The 26,436-nt window shown below is 40.8% G+C and overlaps 1 long non-coding RNA gene across 1 annotated transcript in view; it reads left to right on the forward strand.

The window, feature by feature from the left end:
* LOC146332073 (uncharacterized) overlaps positions 1–22,478 on the forward strand; it is a 125,915-nt gene extending 103,437 nt beyond the window's left edge. The window contains exon 4 of the long non-coding RNA XR_014772031.1: positions 22,420–22,478. This is a non-coding gene — a long non-coding RNA (uncharacterized LOC146332073). The remainder of the gene's footprint in view (positions 1–22,419) is intronic.
* The last annotated feature ends 3,958 nt before the right edge of the window (positions 22,479–26,436 follow it).

The raw sequence follows: 26,436 nt of genomic DNA on the forward strand, positions 1-26,436 counted from the left end.
GAAAAGCCTCTAACAAATGAAAAAACACCCTTTAGAGAATAGCTTACTGACTTACAGTATGTGCATTCTTTAATTTGCTGTTTGTCTCCAAATAGAATGATTGACATGAATAATCTTCAATTAAAACTGGCACCAAAGTCTAAAGCATAGAATGTGTTATGTAAGGGATAATGTACAGTAAGCAGGTCATTATTGTGAATTATTACATGGCTTTGTTAAATACTTGATTCTGGTTGGTCAGTTATAGCATTCTGAGGTCTGTTATTTCTGTATAGCAGACCGTTGCTATGAATAACAGGCCGTTGCTATGAAGAACAGACCGTTGCTATGGGTGCAGTTCTGATCATAGACTCTGGTGGAGCAACACAATAATTTTTAGGTTGATTAAATTGTTTTCAAATATATATTTTGAGTCTATGATTGAAACTGCATCCATAGCAACGGTTTGTTCATCATAGCAACGGTCTGTTATGCAGAAATAAGACCTCAGAAGAGAGACAGAGACTTTGTACTTAGATATGCTATGTGCCAGGCTTGTCTATGTGGAAGACAAAACCATACTTTGAAAATGATTTAACAGTGTTGCAAGGGTACTTGTAAGAGCGATTTATAGCCTAGTCACGTCTTAAGTTGTAATGTTAGCAAAACACCAACTAGCTAGCTAATCAGTTGTTACCTATCTAGTTAGTGAGTGTTTTGCTTTGTAGCAAAACACTAGCCAAGTAGCTAATCTACATCAGTCATTTGCTAGCTTGTTAAATCTGATAGCTAATGTTAGCAAAACACTAACCAACTAGCTAGCAAAGCAGCTAGCTAGATTCTGTTGGCAAGGGTCTGTCATCAAGGCAACAAGTACTAGCCAATCACAGCACAGTAGTACTAGCCAATCACAGCACAGTAGTACTAGCCAACCCCAGCACAGTAGTACTAGCCAATCACAGCACAGTAGTAGTAGCAGCCAATAATAGCACAGTAGAGGAGGACTAGGCAGAGCAGTCTTGGGGAAAAAATAACTCCATCTCCATCAATCATTAGCTAGCCAGTAAGCTAGCATTTTGCTAACACTGGCTAACATAAGATATGACTGTATATAGTCACTTTTATGTCTCCAACATTTTTAGCCAGTTTTCTTTTCAAAATAAATGAGCCAAGCACATAGTGTGTACAGGAAATAGGGAAGGAGAAAGCTGACTGAGGTTCTTTCAGGTGAACTTGCTCAACTGTTATTTGAGAGCAAAGCAAAACAAGGGCGGGACTTAAGAAGGGTCTACTGTATGGCTCATTAACACTGTTATTGTCAGCACCGGAAAATGGTTTCGGTTTTTGTTGTTTTTTTTTTCCTTCAAAGGCATGAACGCACTTCACTGAGTCAAGGCTGTAAACGAGGAAACTTTTAATCATATAGTGTGAATGCCTGGTTTTGTGCGTCAGCATTACCATATTCCAACATTTCTTACTCAGCTTTCATTCCTCATTAGCATCTCAGTGTCTTATCGGTCTCTGCTTCAGTCTCAGCTTGAGGTCGCCTGTGTTGTTGTTTTTTCTCCGTTTTTTTTGCACCTCACTCAGCGGCTGCCGTGCCCACCTGGAGCAGCTGCTGACAGCCTGGCATGTTCACATAATGACTCTAATCAGCCTATTAGTCACTGGGGCACTGAGGAACACTGCAGAGTGGGGCGAGGCTCAATCCACTCGCCATTCAATCAATTCAGGATTGGACAGTGCTGTCGGATTTTATTCTGAAAATGTCACGTTTGGGAAGGTTTGTCTTAATTTACCCGCTGAGAAATAACTTAATAACTCAATCAAATGCATCTGATGGTAGTTGTTTCTGGGTGTTGTCAAACGGACTGAATATTTAAGTGTAGTTTGGTTTCCTAGGAGCCAATATTGTTCACAAGAAGTTTGTTCTTAGTTTGTCCTCCTCTTAAGTTCCTGCCAGCAGGCTAACCGCAGCTCCCGATCGATATTTTCTGGCCCTCAAATTCGGTCAGAATGATTCCAGGTTATTATTTTTGATAGTTGTTTGTGCAATTTGTGCTGTGCTTCAGAAAGTGATTTTTACAGAAACATATTTTCTAAGACATTTTAACTGACAGCCACCCGCCGACAATTGAGAGTTCCCAAAGCCAGGCCCACAGATGTGAATGTGTTCATGTTTGTCTGAATGTACAAGCCTGTGTGCTTGGTGACCTGTCCAGGGTGTACCTTGCCCAGTGCATGCTGGGATTGCGTCAAGGCCATGCAGGGATTATCTAGTAACACATTTTTTCAGCTACTTTTACTCAAATTTATTAATTACATTCAATTTTAATATAAATATGAGTTTTATTTCGTGGATCCTCATACATTAGATACAAATAGGTGCACAATACAACACCTGAGTGCAGGCTGACATTGAATCTGGGAATTGTTGTGTTGGTGAACTGTGATGAGCTACATCCAGTCTTCCATATGCTACCTGCCCAACTCTGGGTCCCGTGGTTTCGCACTCAGTTTGGGTCCAGGTTTATCACTGCCAAAATCAATAGAGAGGGCCACCCAAACACAAGGTAATTATCAGAGCCAGCAGGGTTCTGGGAGCGCTGACAACACTGCTGTTGTGTGGAAGAACTGCTTCCTTTCCCTCGTTTCAAGCCGTGAGGAGAATGAGGGCCACGGCCAAGTCCCGCAACGTTAATTACATTTTTTTTTTTATAGAAACTCGTCTTGTTCCTCTCTTCTTGCAGTCCTTTAAAGGAGCTCAGTTTTCGTGTAAACCATACAAAGTAGCATGTGATCATGGGAGGTGTTATCTTCATTATTAAACTACCACCAGTGCTAATGAAAATCTGCCTGACATGACATGTTCACAGGTGTGTCACCTTCTCTCCTTACTCTGACATATGCAACGTGACCTGTGTTTTCACAGAAGTTATAGCAGTTAGCAGGAAACGTACCACTGTCTTGAATAAATGCACAACTCAACAAAATATATTATATATGTCTAGCGTTTTGGACATTTCAATGCAGAAATGTTACTGCATTTCAATGCAGAAATGTTACGTAAGGTGCCATTCACATGATCAGCAGTAAATCCACTGTGAAGGCAGCTTTACTCACCAAAATGCATTGCATGTATTGTGTTAAGTGCAATCCCCTCCTCATAACACAGAAGGTTTTTCTAAAACATATTTAAAGTTCTGTTAGTTTACATCCATTTTCTTTGCCAACAGTCTTCTTTCTTCCATCAAGGCATCAGGGGAGTTTATATATCATTATACAACACAGGGTTTCAAAGTAGAATGACAGTCGTGGTCCCTTCATGCTACACAAACACATAACATATATACAGATAATTAAAGTGAAACAATATATGCACTTATCTGTATGCATATACACATAACCAGGAAATAATTAGCAAAATGCTGTAGTGCACTTTTTTGAATTTGCGTCAGGCTAAATGTATAAAACAGCATCAAGATAGTGATGATAATAAGGTTGACATCTTCAGATAAAAAGGTCAACATCTGGGAACCAATCGTCATCGATGTAAACGCAGAGTCTGCTTTCGATCGTCCTGCTGGAGTCTTGCAAGAGCACTGTGTCGGCTCAGAACACAGTCCGCCTGTCATGTGCTTGACCCGTGGTGTTGTGGTGGAGCAGGTCTTTCTGTGTGGGTTGCCGTTTCTTGGACAGAGTCCCATTCCATCCGGCTCTTATTTCCTGCCCGGACATCATCCAGGAGCAGCTTTAAGTCCCACATGGGTTAGCATGGCTCTTATCCCCACTTATCTCACTATGGTCACTATGGATGTTCCTGGCAACTACTTTCCCTGTCGATTAAACGCAAAATTTAATTTAAACTAGTCGACTAGTCTAACATTAAAAAACTGTGCAATACAAACCTTACACATTAACGTACAAAAACATGACAACAACTGACTAAATGCTTCACCTTTTCAGTCCGAAGAGGATCACAGTGTCTGCAGTTAAATGACCTGGAGCTGCCAGCCTGACACACAGTGTGGCTAATGTTAGCAGTGCTAGCAGCCGCAGCAGCTGCTCTGCTTGCAGGTTAATGTCCGTGTCTGTCTTAATGTGGTCACATGTTGCTCCAGTCAAGTGAATATATATCAGTTTATTTTGTCACAGTCTACATTCAACATTATTTCCATTTTTTAGATGAAAACATTGCCAAACTGCGCTGGTTTTATGAGCTGTCATCTGTCCAACTTTGCTGATAGAAAGATCCAGGGTTGCCTAGGTGATCGGGGCACTTACGGTGTACTGTGAGAGGGGCTGCCGTCTGTCGGGGCTGCAGCCCCAACTAGTGGCTGGCGGCTGCATAACATCTTGGAGGCAGCAGTTAACTGGCATTGTGCATGAATGAAATATTCATATATAGTTTAATGACTAGTATTTCTGGTGCTGACCGGCGAGGGTGATGACGCTTAATCGTATAGTCGACTAATCGCACACATCCCTAGTGGTCACACATCCCCACACTTAATTTTCCAGTGCCTATTAGGGGTGGGAATCTCTTGGTACCTCACAATTCGATTCAGATTCAGAGGGCTGAGATGTGATGATAAAATGATTCAGTGATGCACTTTTATGCATTTTGATGCATCAAAATCTTTCTAGCTTTTAAGTTACAGAGCGCTCGGTCAAATTATATCCATCTGCAGCTGCTTCACGCTTAGCCATCCTGACTCTTTTTTTTTTTTTACAGCCGATTGCTGCTCCGCTCTGTTAACTTCCTAACATTAGTCTCTAGGTGATGGCATAGAAAGTATTCACAAAACATTACAAGTATTCGCAAACACAATTATTCAGACTAGTGTTTCCCAAACTTTTCTTCTGGGGACCCACTTTTTAAAAATGACAAATCATCGCGATACAAACGAAACCCTGATTGTTGCACCGTAGCACTAATGGTCAAAAGCTCAAACTACTGCTTTCTGCAGCTCTGGTTGTTTTTGTGTTCAGTACTGGCCTGCTTAAGTCCCCATGGCTCTCAGAGACACACAGAATAATTGATACACATATAATATATGAAATGGAATCGGTTCTTATATCAGCCTGAACACACTTTCTTTCAAGCCAACCACAGTGGGAAAGCTGTTGAATTGGTAAGGCTGTTTCTTTCTCTGATTCTTTTTTTCTTGTACTGACCCTTGAAAGGCGAACCGGGACAGTGAACAAAAGTCAAAAACACTCCCACACAGTTTGTAATTGTGCCTCCACCTGCTGACACTCAAGGTTAGAAATGTTGACCGCAGAAGGAGTCAAAATCCTTCATCTGATTCCTCTGTCTGTCACTAAGGTGTGGATTTTTCTGCAATAATACCACATGTATTTTTTCCTTTTTGGCCCCCTTGAATTTTTCATCCACCCACAGAGCTGCAGGGCAGAGGAGCATTTACATTTTTAAAGGACTACTGACAACAGTTTTGACCACTGAACGAAGTTTACTTAGAGGAACCGCAAATGCCGGGGCATTTTACAAAATTTGAGCTTCTAGTGCCCTTGGTGTCAGTACAGTTCAAATAAATGAATGGAACTGAAGACTGCAGACTTTTTGTGATAGAGATGGAGACATGAAAGCTCTGCATGAGACCAGTGAGACTCCAGCTACTCTACATTTTTAAAGGAAGAGGACTTAAGCATGTTTTGTTGTGGGTGTCACAAGGACAAGATTCTTGTAAATTTAAGTGTTACTGATGCTTTTTCTAAGCGTATTCTCTGCAGTTTGGTGGTGTGTAAACGTTAAATTTAGTCTGAGCTGCCTCAGGAGAGGACTGTGAGCAGAGTGGGAAGCAGACAGTCACTCTGAGAGACAGAGACAGAGAGAAAGGGGGATGAAACTAATGAAATGAGAAACGGGAGGAAAAAAGAGTCAGAAGAGTCTCAGCATGACCCACATACAATTCCTCTTGCAAATTGCGCACCGTATGATTAACTTGACAACTCTGAATTCCTACGTACTCACTTGGAATAAAACACTAATAGTGTGTTTAATCAGCCTCCTCCTGACCTGGTTTGACACCCATTTGTTCTGCCCCGTGTAAGCAAAGATCCTCTTTCATCTTCAGCTCCAGCCGGCTGGCAGCGCAGAGGCTTGAAACAGGCAGAAAGGTGTTGGTTGCACTTAACCTGCATGCTTCATGCTCCTTCTCTGCCTATTGGAGCTCAGCTGTGTTCCTGCCCTCCCTGAGGAAACACTATCCTCCCCGGGTGAGTGGTGGGGCAGCTTACCTGGGACCTCTACTGGAAAACCACAATGTGGGTTATCCTTTGTAACCCCGAACCTGCAGAGTTGTAAAAGAAAAGAAAACAGGCTTTGTGTTCACTTGTGTGTGTGTGTGTGTGTGTGTGTGTGTGTTTAAGCTATAGCTCTGGGCTACCTGTAACATTATACACACATGTGGGTGTGGACAACATGCCGCCATAAGGCTTGGCTCACATCCTCTTATGGGTTTGTTTCAGGGCCTGCAGGCTGGCGTATCGATTGGCACGACTTCCATTACATTTTCTACAGATCGGTACTCTTAGCAGAACTATAAGTATAACCCCAGCAAGCAGCTGAATCTGTTTTCAGAGGCGATGCTTCAAAGCAAAGACACAGGAGGAGGAAGGATGCGATTCTGGAGACTGAGCTTCTCTGACGCTGTTTTCCGAAAGGTGGAGCACATTTGGTAATGTGATGGGTTGTTTATAGATCTTGATTTGCTTTTGTTGTCACCTGCATGGAGTACTAGCCTATACTTGTGCTTGAAAATTGAAAACATTTACCTTCGCGTGAGTTTCAGGATAAAATTTCTGTACAGTTTGAGACATGCAACAAGTCTATGCCTCCTGGGTAAACCAGTACTATCCAACTTTGAGCATTAATCAAATGGGCTCTGAGTTCATCTGAATAAAAACTAAAAGCTGTAGTTATGAACTTTACTGGACTGTGGAAAATCTTAAGAGATAATAAAAGTAGATATTATAAGAAGTTGCACAAAGTGTGCACACACTGTCTCTTTTACTGGGGAGTTGCATCCTATTTCCCACCTGAAATCTCTACATTTCTGTATAGGCTATATTACCTTTTAAATGATGTGAACCAGTGCAAACTTTCCAGGTGATTTCTTTATCATGTGTTGTATTGATGTATGAGTGTTTTTCTTGAACGATTGATTAGAGATGCTGCTCTCAGTTTCAGTAGCAAAACTGAAAACTGTTTTTATAAACTTGACGGGACAGAGGAAACTCTCCTGAGGAAACAGAAGTGAATGAATCAGAATCAATAAAGATGTGATGCTGTGCCTCATGCATAAATGTTCACATAGCGTTTGGCACAGCTTTTTCCCAGCTGCAACAAATCTGCCATTAATCAGAAGGTAAATTATTATGATCTGCGGATAAACCACAGCACCTGCTGTTGCAACTGCAGTCCACACATCACTAGTGTGCATCTATACCATCTATTCACCTCCTTACCATAAAAATATATCGTGTATCTCTTACCAACTCATCCTTTCCTCACATTTTCATCTTGTTTTTCTTTTTCAACAAAGCGTCAATGATTTCATCATAGTTTTCGCCATCGTAAATTACTTTTTATTTAGTTATTGTCCCATTTTTGTCAGTGAAAAAGTGTTGTTGATGAAAACGACATGACAAAAATTATTAGCGGTGTAGCAAAGACATTTATGTGTTGCCTTCTGAATCATTTTGATACTAAAATCCTGTTGTGGACACAGAAGGAGTACGGCTGTCTGTTAGCTGCTCCCATATATACTCCTCCTTGGACTCATTTTGGATGATAAAGTGATTTAAAATTCAAACACTTATTTGTGTACATTGCTCTATGTTTGGTGCAGAGAGGTGGACATCCAGTGAATGCCTTCTATGCAAGATTACTTTGCTGTGAGTGCGCGTAATGTGTGGTGATGTCTTATACTGTCATGTGCAAGAGGATTAGGAAAAATGTGATTACTACACTGGACAACACTGACCTGTGCTTATTCCTCTGTGGGCTGAGCAAGTGGATTTTCTCCATTATGTGAGAGCAGTGCTCCAAAATCTGCAGTGTTTGAGAGCTTTTCAGCTAACTGCCTGCCACTAATGTGTCAAATGGACAATGGGATGGTTAGGCTAATTTCTGCAGGAGGGGTTTTATGATGTTGGAACAAGCTGTCAGAGCGAGGCAGATAATGGGACGGGGAGATTTGATGTCGCCTCTCAGATGAGGTAATGTCCCCCTTTTTTTGAAAACTTTGCTTTCAAGCCAACATCCGGCCATTGAATGAGCAGAATCTGTTATTAACAAGCCGACTCGCTGAGGCTAAGCAAAGCAACACCCACAGCTCGGACGGACAGCTCTCTGTCAGATAGACAGATCAAGAGAAAAGAAGGGAGGTGGAGATGGAAACAAAGGGGAGGCATCAGTAGGAGATGGAGAGAAGAGAGCATTTGTGCAGTTAAACTCACGCATGTGTGCGAGGAAGAGGAGGAGAGGGACAAACAGGGAGGGTCGGACTGAAAGGGAGGATAGAGGGAGGGCTGCTCTCAGCATCATCTGACGGGAGAGAGGCTGATCTCCGACAGCAGGTGTTGGAGGATACAGAGACTGAGTCAGACACACGGAGGGAGCGATACGTAGAGGAGTTGTTGAGAGGAGAAGAGCTGCAAGTGAGGCAGCGCTAAGGACAGGTAAGCTCGGACAGAGACAGACAACGGAGGGAGGAACTATTTAAAGATAGATAAACTGAGGAAGAAGGAAGTCAATACAAGACAGACAGATAAGGGGGAGAAATGGACGATATGAGCAGCCAAAGCAGAGAGTGCCTGTTGTTGATCTGCCCTGATCTCTTCATCCTTTGACACCCTGAACTTTCTCTCCGTCTCCCTCTGTCTTCCTCTCCTCTTTCTCTCTTGTGCACCCAGGAAGCAGCCGACTGGCATCTCGAGTAAATGAGTGTGCTTTCATTGTGCATTAGCTGCTGTACTTGATTAGATTAGTTGCTCTCTACTAAGTGGACCTGCAAAGCTTAGGGGTTCATGTGTACTTGTCTCTCTCGGACTGTGTGTGTGTGTGTGTGTCTTTCTGGGAAAGATGCAGTCAGCCAAGCAAGACATTACTCTTAAAGCAAAAAAAAAAAAAAATATGATTCAAATTTTGTTTTTGTTCAGTATGTATGAGTCTTAGGAACTCAAGCCCAGAGCAGGAATTTAATTTATAATACCATTGAAAGGCAGAACCTGGAGCTGCTCCAGTCAAGATGAACTGGAAAATAACATTCTTGTCTCATAGATTGCTCTGAGCTTTCACATTCAGCTGAGCTTCATTTGAATGTAACGTCAGTTATCGAGGCTGCAAAGTTTCCAGTCTCCAGTCTTACTGGAGTAACAGGATTTGGCTTTTGGTGACATAAAGAGAGGAAGTGACTGATGATTATGACGATGGTGATGATATTAGGAAAACACAGTTACAGCTTTACAGCCAGCAAATTGGATGTGAGCAAAGCAAGAAAAATAAGAGTCCCAGAGTGGGCAGAGCTCCAGTCACAAAGGACCAATCATTTCTTCTTTTCAGCTGAGTCTTTTGAACAGCCGTTGGAGCCAACAGGCTGCAATTAACCTTGACAGAAAAGTATTGTTGCTGACTGACTGGTGGTTTGAAGTCACAGACTGATTTACCAGGTGATAAGACCGCTGCACTGGAGTAGCTGTTTTCTTATGCAATTTTTGTTGTTTGCAAAATGAGGGGGAGTATTATTGAAGTGTCTTATCTATATGTCTCTGTTTCAATGAAAATACTCTCCCACATGTCTTTGTGCCTGTAATGACAGAATCATTAGCGAATTCATGACTTACTGGTATTAGTTGGGGTTAAGAGAATTGGGTAGCTGGATCAATACGGTGCACTATTACCCATTACATGTGTTTTAAAGGGATTGTATAGATTATTTGAAGAGGGTTTGCATGAGGTACTTGTCCATAATCAGTGTATTGCTAAATGCAAGTCGGCATGTCCTCAGTTTGATGAAGCAGAGAGGGGTAGCAGCACATAAGCTGAACATATTTACCAATCCTGAGACCTCAAAAATAGGGAGGGTTTTAAAAAACAAAGTGTGGGTCTGGGAATTAAAGAATGAAAATAACAAAATAATACACATTTGCAAACACATGCCTGCAGATGACCTATAATTATGGACATTTCTTCCTTGTTATAATTTGCATTCCTCTCTCTGTCCCTCACTCACTGAGGAGGACGAGGATCAGCATTATTTTGGGGTTGTCCGGGTGGAAATAGTAGATTTTTAGAGCCAAAGGGCTTATACACACCGCAACAGAAACAGACTGTGACAAAGAAAAGAGGGAAAGAAACATGGAGATTTGTCGTAAATTGGCAGAAATTCAGGAGAATTGTGACCACAGGAGGGAACCGTGAGAGGGCAATGAAAAACATGAGTCTCCCGGGGAAATCTGGAGGGTTGGCAAGTCTGTACAGCTATGGACAAAAACTTAAAAAACTTAAAAAAGGTTCATGTAAAAAACAAAAATCAATATTAGCTCATGTGTACGCTAAATTTAGAATATTTTCGCCACTTTACCCTGCCATCAGACAGCTTTTTCTGACTGGAAACCACTGTTAGATAAACCAAATTTCGCTCCCTCTCACTCAACCAGACCCCACTGGCAAAATCACTAATTTTGCCCTGCAGAACACGGAGTTGCTAGCCTACCATTGATCAGTTAGTTAGTTGGTGATATTGTGCAAATTCTGTGTTTCAGAGGGTTAGTTTGGGTTAACTGAAGCAGCATGCACACATGCATCACGTGCTCCAAAACTGCTCTACCTGCTTCATTAATAAACTCTGCAGGGATGCTCAGTTTTAAAGCTAAAATGAAGATGCTGGTATTATATTAAAGTAGAAGACCCAAGGAATCTGTTTGCATTGCTATGACATACTGGATAGGGATCTAAATAACACCACAAAGACAATCTAAAGTTTGGCGAAGCAATCTGAGGGTTCCCATGTGTTAGTTAGATGTTTGTCCCCATTTTACCCATTTTGGTGCTGTAAGACCATTTTTTCAAACTTGACCTCTCTGTATAAATGACTTGTTGTGACCTTTAAGAAGGTCACAGTCTGATGAAACTTCACAGCTACAAACCCGACACCTGAAAGATGTCTTGCTTTCATACAGAAATCTCCAAACTTTTAACACCAAAACACAGCATGAATTTTTCTATGGCATTCCTCAAGGTGTTGTTGTCTTAAAGTAGTATCTTGAAGGGACTCTTGACCATTTTTTGGTCAGTTCCCGAGGGTGAAAAATGGTTAATTTTGTACCAAATCTTTTAGAAGAGTGACATTTGTCTTATAATGTGTGTTTCCCCTGTGTTTTGCTGCTGACCCTGTCCACAACAGTACATTGCTTAGCTTCTTATACCAGTACACCCGCTGCTTCTACGAACTGTAACAGTAATAATCTGACCGTGGATAAGTGCTTCATATAAACCCACTTCAACAATCGCAGCCATGCCTTTAAGTTTGTTTTGCCTCTTGGTCTATACAGAAATCATTACATTTGAAATATAGTTACAAAGCAATGGATGGCATTTCTGATCTCTTTAATAATGCATGAAGCCCCAAGGTCTTCTTGCTGCGGAGGACTTGTGCACTGAAGCCCATTTGGTTGTTGCAAAGGAGTTTGCTGTACCATTAATAGACAAGGTTACTGCACAATAGCAGCACTCAATCCGGTGATATCTGACTCTTGCGGCAGTGCCTGTGGCCATCTTTTGTTTGCCAATGCATCTGTTGAGCTGGCACGCATGCAATCATGTTCAGCCAGTTTGTAGCCTGGGGTCAACAGTATTTACTATAATCACTGTAGATTTCTGCTGATGAGCCTCAGAGATTAGATTAACCTCATAATTATTTGTTCATTATTGTATATGCCTTTTTTCCTTTTTTACCATTTCAGTCATTTGGTTTTGAAATATCTTTTTGTTTTGTTTTTTCTGCTGCAGTGATGAGTATCATACTGAAACATACTGGTAGGCCTGATTTTCCAGTGTAGCCAGTGTGGTTAGACTTTGTGGAGCAAACCACAACAAATTGTCTGTGTAGTAACCTCTGTGGTGCAAAGCCAAACAATTATTAGCCATCTAAGACAATTAAGTGTGCATTATAATGAGCACAACTTTAAATATATAACCACTTATCAAACATTACAACCAACACATTAATATTACAGTGTATTGGACGGTGCAAATACAGCCTGGCTTTTGCAAATCATGAGCTTGGCAGATTCATCTGGTTCCCAGGCTACAGTATACCCTCCTCTTAAAGGTACAAGATTTTTAGTTTAAAACAATCAAAAATGAGCCAGAATTATCAACAGAATGTAGTTAAGTCTTGATGCTACATCAGAGACTCTCTGTACTGAATTGCAGAGATATCTACTTAAGTTGGAAGAATTAACAAATTAATAAACACACAAAATATCACCTGTTTTCTTTATTAAATGAAAATACAACCATGCACCTTCTGAATTCAAGTTTCTCTCTTTTACCAAAGTAAGATGAGCTTAGTTTCCTTGTTAACTCATCGTAAAACACACTTAATTCAAACTCTACAAAAACATCTTAGTTCATCCTTCCAGTGTTCCAACGATCACCAGCTCTGGTTTGGTCAAAATAAGATCTTAATCAGCTCCCTCTTGCTGCTCTCCTGCTTGACACCTCTCCTGTCCCCACATACTTTATCATCCCGGGAGTCAGAGTCCCGTAAATCACCTCGGTGCTGTATTCCCCGTCGTCAAACTGGCCCCTGTCAGTTCAGTCCCGGTCCGGCCATGCTCACGGGGAAACCGCTGAGCCTGGTTCTGGTTCTGTTGCCCACTTGCCTAGCTCTGGTTCTGATGCATATTCAAGCGCCTCTCCCCATGAGCATTCTCTGCTGGTTCCACCCGCCCCAGGCTTGAAAACCTCCTTTTTTTCCCAGCAGTCAAAAGGTCCTGTGCTAGAGGTGTAAACAACAGCACTCCCCTGGTGGGCCAAGCTCCCTGTCCTGCTAGCTAACAGCAGCTACAGTTAGCAGCAGTTAGCAGTTACTCTGGTGTATGAATATGACACATGGACAGTTCTTACATATTGCATCTTCAAAATAATACTTTATCTAATCTGTAATGACTAAGCATGAATCATCCGTGTGACAGAACACATCTGTTGCTGTTTTGTTTTTTCCCTCAAAGACTAAATATTATTTTACTTCACTTTTTTTATTACTTTTTCAAGCCTAGTCAGCAAACCAGATCTTCAGTTCAAACGTTACAACACCCACCTCCAGAGAAAACACATTTTATTGGACAGCAGTTTATACTTTGACCCTCAACATGTAAAAAGTAATGGTCCAGCTATTTTGCTGTATCTGGCTGACCTTGACCCTCTCCACTCTGTGACTGCAGCAACTCAGTCCAGACCCGTCCCGCTCAAATGCGTGCTTGAAATTCAGTTTGCAGAGCATCCGGCGTTGCCCAGCTCATTTGTATTTGCAGGTGCTGCTCAGCCTGAACCGTCATTGGACTACAGAAAGCTGGAAGTCTTATCAGAGCTCATGACCCGGCAGTCTGTGGAGGCAGCTGCTGGCAACACACTGGATTAATTGCCGGATTTAGTTTCAGAATCCTTTGTGTCTATTTTAGAAACTTTCTTCTGCCAGAAATAAACATCAATACATGATTATATCATGAAGAGCGTTGTAATCCAGTAAGAAAAGGGCCTGGGAGTTTTGCTCACTGGTCTACCAACATAAATTAGAACCAGATAAAGAAAATAAAACCATTTGTCCACTGTACATTGCTTTGGTGCTTCATGGTTGAAAGCTTTTTTGAGTAACTATTGGTGATTAGTAGCATGATGTGAACCAGTAATGCCAAAAAAAAGTACATTTTGCAAAACAGAAGATTAATACTTTTTTCAAGTTGACACTTTATAGTCAATTATAGTTTCATCAGTGTTATCTACGGTGCATGAATTATTCAGCAAAGGATAAAATAATATGATTTGACACTTGGAGGTCATCATTTAAAAAATAATCTCCTGAAAGCTGCATTTTCCTTTAAATGACCCAGGAGTTTAGTAACAGTACCTGGATTTTTGCCGACATTCATTCTGTATTGTAGGTTTAGGGTTTGTTTTTTCATCTTTCACTGATTTGGGGGATAAGTAATGTTGCTAGGTGACACACACATTTATACAACTGCAGTTAGAAATCCACCACAATAAGGAGAGAAAATAGGAAGGAGCTGTGTGCACAGTGTGTCTACCTGCAAGATGAATGTATAATCAGAAAGAAATAAGCCACAGATGTAGTAGCAGACGATCAAGGATTTTCTTTTAATTAACATTGGCTTGAGCAAAGGAGAGAAAAAGTGACAGACACACCTCTTTTCTCTTTTGCCCCGCTGCACCCAAAAGATTGCAGGTAATTTTAATCAGATGTGACTGAAGAATGAGTCTTTCACCTGGCATCATGTGTGGGCAGCTTGGCAACAGCCAAACTTATTGTTTAAGCTGGCTAGATAAGCGTTGCTGGGGATGTGCCTTCGTCGTGCCAATCATCCTGTGACACAGTGACCCTGCCACCTGGCTGCCGCTGTGCACGATTGACCTGTGCCAGTCAGCAGGTCCAAAGCTCATTAGGTGCATTTAAAGTGGCAATCTCGATTTTCAGTCCTGGTAAATTTGGTGAAAGCTGTGGTTACCGCTGGTAACAACAAATGCAGTTTGATACTACAGGTCACAAAATTACAGGGGGCAGCAAAACAAACTATTGTCATTTTAATAAAGAAATCAGGCCATAATTTACTTTTCCCTTTGTTCAAAATTATTTTTTTTGTTCACTGGCCAGATGGCTAGTGAATATTCAAATTTTGCAACTACTTAATAGTTTTCCATTGTTTTTGTTTTTTGTTGTGTTTTTAGCGGGTGAGTGAAGCAAATCTCCCAACATTTGCATGTTTCACCAGCATTTGGCTGGTGGATGGTGCTGAATTTGGTCCCTTGTCTCTGCTCCAGTAACAGCTGAGCAGCAGAGCCTCTGTAAAACTTTCTCCTGTCTTGTACGTGGCTGTGAGCTAGGCTCATTGAAAAATTATGTTGGAAAGAAAATTAAATTTTGATGATAAAAGGGGGGCCAACCTGTAAAAGCAACATATAATGAGGCCCTCTTAAGTTAAGCAATGTTAGCAAAATGCTACCTAACTAGCTAATGATTTATGTAGAATAACTAGTCAGTTAGCTAGCATTTTGCTAACCTTAGCTAACTATAACTTTAGGCTTTTATATGTCACTTTTACAAAACAGTGTAGAAAAAGCTATTAATTAAGAAGGATTAATGAGTCTTTTTCCGTGATTCTGTGAGTAACCATGATAAGATTTTATGCTGCACGTGACATGAGTCTGTGAACAGCAGGAAACAGTGAAAGGAGTTGGTTATCTCGCTAAGAACCTGGAGGCGTGCAGCCTGTTGCCCACAGCTCTTCCTCCAACAGCTCACTGTGGCTCAATCCAGCTTGTGTTTTGTCAAGTAAATGCTTTTAATGTGAAGCTGCAGTAGTAGCAAGAGAACAGACAGCTTTGCTATTTACTGTTTATTGACTGTTAGAAAATACAGTACAGCTGTTTCAGATACTTTTCAAATTAAAGTACAAATTAAAGTACTACACAATAATAATAATAATAATAATAATAATAATAATAATAATAATAACTCAAATACACTATCATACAGTACAGTTCTGTATATAAATATAGCTTACCATGGTTTTGTATCTTTAAGTATATTAAAATAGCATTTGTGTAAGAATGACTCTCTCCCAAGGTGTTTTGATCCATGTGTTTCCACTGTGTATTAAATATTATATGTGTGTAAAAATAACTCTGCAAACATGTAAAGATTGCAATATCTTCATCAGTAGACCATAGACTCATCACCATTGTCTCATTTGGCGATAGTGACTGAACAGACATTTTTTACTCACAAGAAAATCTCTGAAATTGCCACTTTAAGCTCAATGAAACAGTTCATTATTTATTCAAGTCTAGTTCACTGGATGTTAGGAATGAAAGTAAAGATGTGAAAGAATGTGAAACATACGCTTTTAATATTATTTATAAACAAATAAGATTCCAAAACGCAATAGGCCTTTCTAATTGCAGACAATTGCTAATTGCTCGCCCAGTGCATATTAATGTAAGTGATCCATTAAAATTAATAATGGCTGATTTCTAATTAGGATTGCCCTCAGGCCACAGTTCAATGGGAACGTCTGATTACAAAATGACAGAACAATGGGGAAAATTCAGATAAATCAAAAAACTTTATGACACTTGTCACCCTGTTTAACTTTAAAGAAGATTCTTCATCACTGCTGTGGAAGGGACACATTGAAAAATACAACAGGATTCTGTCAGGCAGGATTCATGCACTCACAGTATGACTACTTTTAATCACACTTTATAGAATGACAGATTTCCACCCAGTAAACTGAGAGATAACCCTCAGTTACGACATTAGTCCAGGCTGGACAGTACAGTTCAGATTTTCTTCACGCTCTTTGCATGCGAGTAATGAATCTAGTGCGTCAGTGCCTTCGCAGCAGATGATTAATTACTGAATGTTCCTCTTTGATTTCAGACTCAGTAAATCCATATCATACAGTACCACCATGTCGTATGTCAGGATGGTGGTATTTGATAACGTGTGCTCGCTGTGATCGTCAGAATATGCCAGCCTGAAATCTGCATGAGTCAAACTTAGCATTTAAGCCCTGCACCAGATATTTTTGTTATCTGCCTTGTAAATTAATGCAGTGACGGTATAAACAGGCACACACACACACACACACACACACACAGCACAAAAAAATATATTCATCATCTGTGATGAGATCCACTAAGCATGGCATCGGTAGTGAAAGTGTCAGGCTGTCAGGCAGCCTCCGTCTTTCTGTCTGTGGAGTCTGTCTGAATCAAGATTGATTTGCACCTTTGTGCTTTGCCTTTCATTATGGATGTGGTTCGTCCCACGTGGGAGGTTCGGGTTAACAGTCTGCGAGCTGAAGCAGCGGGCAGGTGACTTACATCTACTGTGAAAAGCGTAAAACGTGATTAAAGCCAATTTGGTCGCACTTTATTTTGCAGTACACTAAACAAGATGTACTTTGTGTCATATTAGACAAAAACTAAAAATAATATGTTCTTTATTTGTCAGTGAACAAACAACACAACTGTAAACTAATAAGACGTGACACGCCGTAGCCTGTATCCAATCAGACAAAAACTGGAAATAATATATTCTTTATCAGACAATATAAGACACTTTAATAGACCCTTTTTATACTTTAGCAAGGGCTTTTCATACTTATTGTATATTCTTAGCCCAGGGCTAACCCTGGGATAACTCTTCACACACATATTGTTAACCCAGGGTTAAGCTAAGCCCACAGCTTTATGACTCACACTGTTCTTCCTCCAGCTCTGGGTTAAAGACACTATAGACCCACACAGGTGTTTTCTGTTACCCTGGCTGATTATCTTGTTCTTTTAATCTTTTAGCCCTGTTTCACACTGGCTGCTTTTAGCCCTGGGTTTAGTTGATTTTCAGTGGATAACCCCACAACCTCGAGGCTAACCCTGCTCCGGACCAGGACCAGCCAGCACTAGGCTAAAGTCAGGGTTAGCCCTCTTTGGGACGTGCCAGGATTGTGCCAGTGTGAAAGCTCTTTTAGCCCCAGGCTAACAGCTCCATTAGCTTAGGGCTAACTGTTCTCTTAACCTGGCGCTAAACGCAGTGTGAAAAGCTCTTTTGTGGGTGATAAGGAACAACAGGACTGTAAACTGAAGTATATTTTTCAAACTGTTGGGCACTTTTTGATCTTTCTTAGGCTGGCTTACATCAGCAAGAACTAATCAAGGTTTATCTTTATGTTGCACTTAATTTTTAAACTAGCTTAAAGTGAGGGAAGATTAAATTTAAACTTCTCTTTTAAATCAGAGTTTAGTTTTTCCTCTAAGCCTACATTAAAATGAACTCTGTTGCACCAAACTCCAATTTTAAAATGTGATATCTACCTTTCTGAGCGAAACAGTTCTCTGCTAACCATCTTTTTAGCTAGCTATGTTTTTTTAAGCTAGCTAGTAAGCAATAACATTTTACATTGTTAGCTAGTAAGTAATATGTACATGTATATTTTACTTTTTAGCTTGCAAACATTTTGTTTTGCTAGCTTGCAGACAATATAATGTTTTTTAGACAGCTAATGTCTAACGTTTTGTTACAGAGTGGACAAACATTAATAGTTTCTCCACTCTTTTGTAGTTACTAGGTCCTGGCAGCAGTCAAATTTTTTATTTATTACTTTATTTATTTATTTACCTGCCGCAGAAGGTGTGTCTCAAGTAGCAGAGATGTGACTTCACTAATACTGTCTAATAAAGAATATACTGTTTCTAGTTTTTGTCTAATTTGATTTCTTTTTAAGTATGGCTTGTTACGTCTTCTTATGAGGTGTATGATGTCTAATGAGGGCATAGCTGTGTTTGTTTCCTGACTAATGAAGAGCATATTATTTCTAATTTTACAGCTTGTTATGTCTTATTAGTGTTCTGTAAAATGAGTTGCGACTGAACAGATTTGGTATGTGACCTTGCTATCCTAACTATTCCCATGGGACAGTTAGACAAGGTGTCACATCAGTCTACGAGAGACAGATTTGTGACTGAACAAACCCAGTAAGACTGGTCTTTGTAGGCAGATTTTAATGCATCATTGTTAGCTGGAAGCAGCATTTGACATCCTATTTTCATTGCGTTCCGGCTGCATTATATGAAAGACGTAACAAAGTTCACTCTCTGGAGGAATGTCAGTTCTGAGGAGCTGAGGATGCTGCAGGAGAGATCTGACAGCCTCATTCAGTCATTTCCCGGGATTCGGCAGAGATCAGAGGCAACAAAGAACAGCGTTCCTGCTATGTTACAAATAGATTTCCTAACCTCGACTCCAGGTCAGCAGTCTGTTGTCAAAAGTGCAGCCCTGTTTACTCAGACTTATAGATTCTACCCAGTGTTACAGGCAAGGCATTTTCAGATAGGGTGAGCTGCATTATCTTGTAATGGACTGTCTGCAAAAGACAGCGCCACCTTTAACACCAGAACAGCCACACCTGTCATTTTGACCAAGAAAATGCGGTCATTTTTACCCATTTCAGCCATACAAGGTTACATTGTTGCTTTTGTTGCACAGTTGGAGATGCATCTTGGTCGCTTAGCAACCATAATTAAAGAAATTTTGTAAGTGGTCTCAAATTCCATTGATTTACCAACATAAAAAAACAAATAACTAGACTAAATTGTCCTAATCGGTAGAATAGCCAAATAATTTGAGAAACATAAAGTAGCTTCTCTCAGCACTTGTAACTTTCTGCTTTTTGTGTTAGAGCTCTCAAATTCTGGAACAACTTTTGTTCTTTTTATGTTTTTTTTTTAATTAAAATTTTTAAAAATATACAAAATGACAAACATGACAAATTGCAGCAGAGGCAACCACCACAGCTGCAGACACCAGAAAGGAGACAGTGCCAGCTTCAGAGAAGATGAAGGCAGAACAAAACCCACTGACACCTGCTGGAGATAATTATGTTATTATATTATTATACAGATTACATGATGCTGTATACTTCTGTACGTGTTTAAATTTTAGATCAGCTTATTTCTAGCCTTTTCCTATGAGGCTGATGATTTACTATAATGGTTCTAGGACAGGTAAAATAAAATGTTTTAGGATTGGATGGAAACTAAGCACTGTACTGCTGTGGACAGGATCACAAATCAAAGCTACTTAAAAAAGGTTAATTTATATTTAAAAAAAAATCTATATCAGTTTAAGTGTCTCCTAGATTTAGAATATTTTCACTTTTACTTTGGTGTCAGACAGCCTTTTCTGACAAGAAACCACTATTATATAAGCTAAATATCACGAATCCAAACCAACGAGACTCCATTGGTGAAATTAGTAATTTTACCTTGCAGTCTTCTGCTGGTCAGTCAGTTTGTTTGTTTGTTTTATTGTGTGACTTTTGTGAATTCAAACTAACCTTTTAATAACCTTTTAAAACACTGAAGTTACTCCCCTCTGCTTTTCCTAAATGGGAGCATGTCGACCACCATCCACTGTAAATAATATAAGAACCTCATACAACCCCACATCAAATAATCCAAACTATCCCTTTAAGCCACAGTGGTGTTTGTGTGTGCAGACACGGCAGACTGGAGGAAATATGTGAGTGATCAATTCTCCACCAATTCTCACTCTTTTGTCACCAAGAAATCAGATTGTGCTATTGTTCTGCGTGTCTTTTGCTCCGATAAGCAGCACCGCTTGCACATGGCCTCTGCTGCAGGTTTGTGAACAGGTTGCCTGCACAGACGGGCTGCCAGTTCTAGCAGCTGACTGTTGTGTGAGACAAAGTGTGAAGTAATATGGTGTGACCAGGATCCTGTAATTCACTCCAATCACAGAGGAGAGGAGAGGAGAGGAGAGGAGAGGAGAGGAGAGGAGAGGAGAGGAGAGGGGGCCGGGAGGAACAGAGGACACAGAGGCGAGGGCTGCAGGTTAAGAGATGAAAGCTGAGGGTCCTTTCTTCTTTTGCTTCTATCAGTTTTCACTTTGTTCTCCCTCGGTTCTACACTTCCCCGCTTCCTCCGTGCAGTTCTCCTGATCGCTACGCTCTTAGAAATAAAGGTTCAAAAAGCGTTCTTCCTGAGGGGCCGACGTTCTACCCAGAAGAACTTTTTTTTGAAGGAAGGTTTTGTCAATGCATCTTTGCGAGACTAAGGGTTCCATTAAGAACCCTCGTCATCCAAAGAACCCTTATTTAGGAGAAAGAGTTCTTCAAGGATTTTTGAAATCCTTAGAGGGGTAAAAGGAATACCCTTGGAAAACCTTGGAATATAAGAATATAAAAAGGTTCTCCGTACAACCCCCTGGATATGTTCTAAATAAAACCCTTGGAATATGAAAAGGTTCTCAACAGAACCTCCTGGGCATGTTCTTGATAAAATCAATGTAGTATAAAAAGGTTCTCCGCAGAGCCTCCCAAATGTGTTCTAGATAAAACCTGTGGAATATAAAAAGGTTTTTGGTAGAACCCCCTGGATGTGTTCTAGATAACAACCTTGGAATATAAAAAGCTTCCTAGTAGAACCCCTTGGATGGGTCCTGGATAAAATCCTTGGAATATAAAAGGCTTCTTGGTAGAACCCCCTGGGGTGGTTCTAGATAAAACACCTGAAATTTGAAAACATTCTTGGTAGAACCTCCTGGGTGTGTTCTTCATGAAACCTTTGTAATATTAAAAGGTTCTCAGTAGAACCCCCTGGGTGTGTTCTTCATAAAACCCTTGGAATACTAAAAAGTTCTCAGTAGAACTCCCTTGATGTGTTCTTGTTGGCACCCTTAGAGGGTCGAAAGGTTCTGGATAGAACCTCCAGAGAGGGCTCTGGGTGATACCTTCACAGATGGTTCTACTCCCTGAAAGGTTTCCAAATGGTATAAAGAGGTTCTATCAGGAACCAAAAAGGGTTCTCTTATGGGGACAAGCTGAAGAACCCATTATGGTTCTAGTTATCACCTCTATTTCTAAGCGCGTACTGTTTCACCGTCCTCTGATGCTGTGAGTTCTAAATCTGAAGGAAACCTCAGAACACATGAAGAAACACTACGAGGACGGTGGCGTAACAATAGAACCCTGTTCAGTGTAGTAAGAGTGGAACGATCCTTTCATGGGAGATGACTGTGTTTCCTGTGGTCGTATTGCATAAATGAGAAAAACTCAGATCAATGCTCGTCATAACCTCTGTTTGTCTCTCTGTCTTCCTCTCTGTCTGTCTCTCTGTCTGTCTCTGCCTCCTCCCACCCCTCCATCCTCTGTCTTCCTCTCTGTCTCTCTCTCTGTCTGTCTCTCTCTCTGTCTGTCCCCCTCTCTCTCTCTCTCTGTCTCTCTCTCTGGCTGTCTCTCTGTCTGTCTCACTGTCTCTCTCTGTCTTCCTCTCTGTCTCTCTCTCTCTGTCTCTCTCTCTGTCTCTCTCTCTCTCTGTCTTCCTCTCTGTCTGTCTCACTGTCTCTCTCTCTCTCTCTGTCTCTCTCTGTCTTCCTCTCTGTCTGTCTCACTGTCTCTCTCTCTCTCTCTCTGTCTCTCTCTGTCTTCCTCTCTGTCTCTCTCTCTCTGTCTCTCTCTCTCTCTGTCTTCCTCTCTGTCTGTCTCACTGTCTTTCTCTCTCTCTCTGTCTCTCTCTGTCTCTTTCTCTGTCTCTCTCTGTCTCTGTCTGTCTCTGCCTCCTCCCACCCCTCCATCCTCTCTGACTCACAGGAAACAAGATGGAAGGATTCCTCGTATCTCTGATGAAGTAGAGCCCTCGCTCGCACACTCCCACCCTCCGTTTCCTCCTCCCTCACTTTCAAAGGTAACACAAGACTTCGACCCGCTGCTGTTCTTCTTATCTATTCCTGGTTTGAATTTGGCACAGATTGTAAAATCAGATACTGAGACGGTGCCAAGAATCTGATGAATGTGAAACTGAGCACTGCCTAAAATCAAAGAATGATCTTTGGATTCTTTGTTTTGTTTCGTTTTTTAACAGCAGACATTTTGACACGTCCTGACACTAACCACCAGAACATGTCAAAGATAAGACGTTAGTGATGATGCTCAATGTCAAGGATAGTCTGGTTTAGCCAAGTTGCCAAGTTACCTTCATGGTGATGTATAAAGCAACAGAATACTCACTTTTAGGTCTACACGCTCCAAACAAGTGTTAGGTGAAGCTTGGGGTCCTTATAATTTCCCTTCTGAGAAAAGTTTCACTCTGTACAACCATACAAAGTTATCAAGCAACATCACGTCAGGCTGTTATTACCCTACCCTATATTATTTAGTTTTTATTGTGTGTTTTATTTATTCGCACAATAACAGTAGAAATACATCAGTGAGAGAACAAAAAGAAACATTAAAAAGACATGCCATCCAGAAAAGTGAGTTCAGGGTTGGAACCTTTAATGTGGGAAAATAAGGGACACCTTGTCAGCAGCCCAGGGACGGACAGTTTACCACAAGCAACAGAAAATACTGAAAGGCAAACTGCATTGTACTCTTTTCCATGCACAGGACTGATCCACTCATGGTCCGTTTGATCTTTATTTTAATGGGTGGACTTGAGCTAGAGGTACGATGACGTTGAGTGAAAGAAAGATGTCATTCTACTTCTAAAACACCTTTACTTTTATTATTTCTCATGTCATTTGAAGCATGTGAAAAAAAAATGCAAATGCATTGAGCAGGGTGCAGACGAAAATAAGAGACAAAGTGGATCCCACATTAATTCAGTAGCGGACAGCGCATTTTATTTTTCAGTAAGGCGCAATTCCTTAGTATATGCAGTGGAAAGACTGCTGAAAATCTTTGCTAAAGTACAAGTACATTACTAAAATATTATTCAAATATTACTCAATTAAGTAAAAGTACAACGTATTTTTCTGAACTAAACTACTCAGAGTATTAGTTATTTTTTACCATTGATGTTATGAACAAAACAACAGCAGCATTCAATCAAAAGTTGTTTCTGTTTCTCCAAATTAGCAAAATAAAATGACAAATATCCAAATATACCAAAAATCAGCCCAAAAAAGCGTCCGATGCTGGATTCAGCCCGTCGTCAATAGATGGTATATTCCTCCAACCCAATCCTACATGCAAGCACACTGCAACACCTTTTTCATACTGCAGTGTTTATGTACACGTCGCTGCTGATCAGGTAACACCTCAGAGTACAGACTTGAGTATTTGTAATTAGTTATTTCTACCCCTGATTATATGGCATGGGTGGCAACACTAGTTACTTTGAAATCTGACTCCTGCTTCTCTGTGCTAAGCCTCTGCTGCTGCTGCTGCTGCACAGAGCAGACACTTTACATTTCCAATTGTAGCATCTGTTGTCAGACTAAGTATAAATAACATGTTGAGACGGTGGGCAGATAATGTTGTCGGTGTATACCTGAACAGCGTGTAACACGTGCAAAAATACATTCTAAGGTTAAAGTCAATCTGAGGTAAACAAGCAAAATTGCAGCAAGCAAAATCACCAGCACGGCTCCCTGATCCACATTAATGTAGAGCAATTTTTGCGTAATTAGTTACGCCTGTGCATTTCATGTTATGACAAGTCAGAGTGTCTGCTGTGAAAAAAGATCTGTCAAGGACATTATATTTGACCAGATGGGTGACAAATTAAAGGAAGAAATGAGTGGAGAAACTGAGAAAGACTGAAGATGCTCTCACTCAGGTACGCTGCATGGTACAATTAATGTAAGCGATTAACAACCAGTCATGTTCTGTGGCGTGTTTAAAAATGTTGAACAGGCAACGGGTGGTTCTAATTTTGCATCAAGATGGCAGGAGGAAAAGATCTGAGTGACTCTGAAAGGGGGTTCATTGTCGGCTTCAGCCACAAAGTCGGCTCAACAGACAGACGATTCAATAGGGACGGTGACTGAAGTCATATCTGCCTGTAGATCTGAGGGAAAGACATCAATAATAGGACAGAAACTGCGGTCAACAGCACACATTTGAGGACAAAGATGCTCGTGTATTGACTAAAAGAAACTGAAAATTTAGTCAGTTAAAGTCAAAGTTTTCTAAGACAGTTGCATAATACCGTATTGGATGTTGCTGAAGAATATTTCTCCTGGCTAGAAAAATGTCCTCTGAGATGTAAGCAAACCTTGAACCGTGTTTAGTCATCTGGGCTGAGACTGTTACTCACACATTCTTTCATATCGCATAAAAATGAATGCATGAGTGAAAACAGATGCATCATTATGGTTTTCAGTGTCGGGTTTCACTGAGTGCCACTCAGTTTTAATAAATTAGCTGCAAAAATCTGTAGGCTGCTCGTTAAGGCAGACGAACGTCATCTAGGAAACATGGAACCAAAATGAATACTGAATAATATGAAATGTTGGCCAAATGAGTTAGTGTCTGGTAATGAGTCATAAAAAATCACAAATTATCTTTTAGAAGGAATCGATTTTGACTGTGAGCTTCTCCACACTTTTTATACTAACATTATATTTAGTCCTAGAAGGGAATTAACATGCATGTTATGTAATTAATCAACTTAGATAACAAAAAGCTGCAAATGGTGCATTTTCAGGTGTCTTTTCAAATTTGTTGTGTTTTTCCTGCACATGTTTAATTCACAAAGAGTTCTGAGATGATACACTCAGTCATTCTGATGGTGTGAATATAAGAGACAAGTTGTCTCTCTTCTTTCTTTCCTTTTGTTTTCTTTTCTTTCTTCTCTTCCCGTCTGACAGACTGCTGGTTAAGATGAGTCACGAACTTTGCGAGAAATATAAGTGCTTTGTGGAGGCTAATTACTGTGACGTAACTCATGTCGTCCACCTGAACAGAGACAGCTGTTTCTCCTCGTCTTTACTCGTCAAAGTATAATGAACAGACATTTTTTTTGTAATTTTTGTTGTCGGTATCTTTTCATTTATGCCATTGTCACAATTTAGTCATGAAATTAAAAAATGTCAGCGAATACTTAGTGTCAAAACCGGCACATTGGTGTTGTGTAATGTAAGGTGAGGTGTTAAACAGGAGAGCAACTCTTCCTCGGCAAGAACAGTCCCTCAACAATTACATTAATTTAGGAGGACTGCAGTGCATAAACCTCTCGTTACAGAGATGAATGCACACTTGAGAGTTCAGTGACACTGGTCTGCGGAGATGTTGGACGAAGTGATATGGCCAGATGAGTCATCCCTCACCATATTCTCGACAAGTGGGCGAGTGCATGCGTGACGTAGACGGAGAACGGAACAGTCCTGCATGTTTGACCCCTGCAGTGTGGGCATCCGGTGGCTCTGTCACGCTGTGGGGGGGGCAGTTTGCCGGCGTGGTTTGGGTCCACTTGTCCTATTAGAGGGAACCGTCACTGCAAATCAAAACAAAGTTGCCCCGAGTGATCACCTTTATCCTGCGATGGAACATTTCTATCCCAAAGGAGGTGTTTTGGTTTTTTTTATCAGTATTTGGCATTAGTCCAGCTCACTGTCATCTGTCTGTGGTTTTTAATTCTCTGCTTCTCTGGTTTCCTCCCACTCTTCCACTCATCATATCCTTTCGCTGCTTCATGCAGGTGAAAGGTGCCTCTGATGCCCCTCACCCCTGGTGGCAGTTGGCAGGCTGTTGTCTCTTCTGACAGAGGAGTGTGTGCCCTCTGCCACAGGCTGCTGAGACAAATATAGATCTGCAGCAGTTGTTCCTCTCTAATACAGTACATACCACTGATATTATTTTTATCACACATGCAGTGGAAATACA

This window comes from Lutjanus erythropterus, chromosome 2 (assembly GCF_056507025.1).
Source record: "Lutjanus erythropterus isolate fLutEry1 chromosome 2, fLutEry1.hap2, whole genome shotgun sequence".
In the NCBI taxonomy this organism is placed as follows: Eukaryota; Metazoa; Chordata; class Actinopteri; order Lutjaniformes; family Lutjanidae; genus Lutjanus; species Lutjanus erythropterus.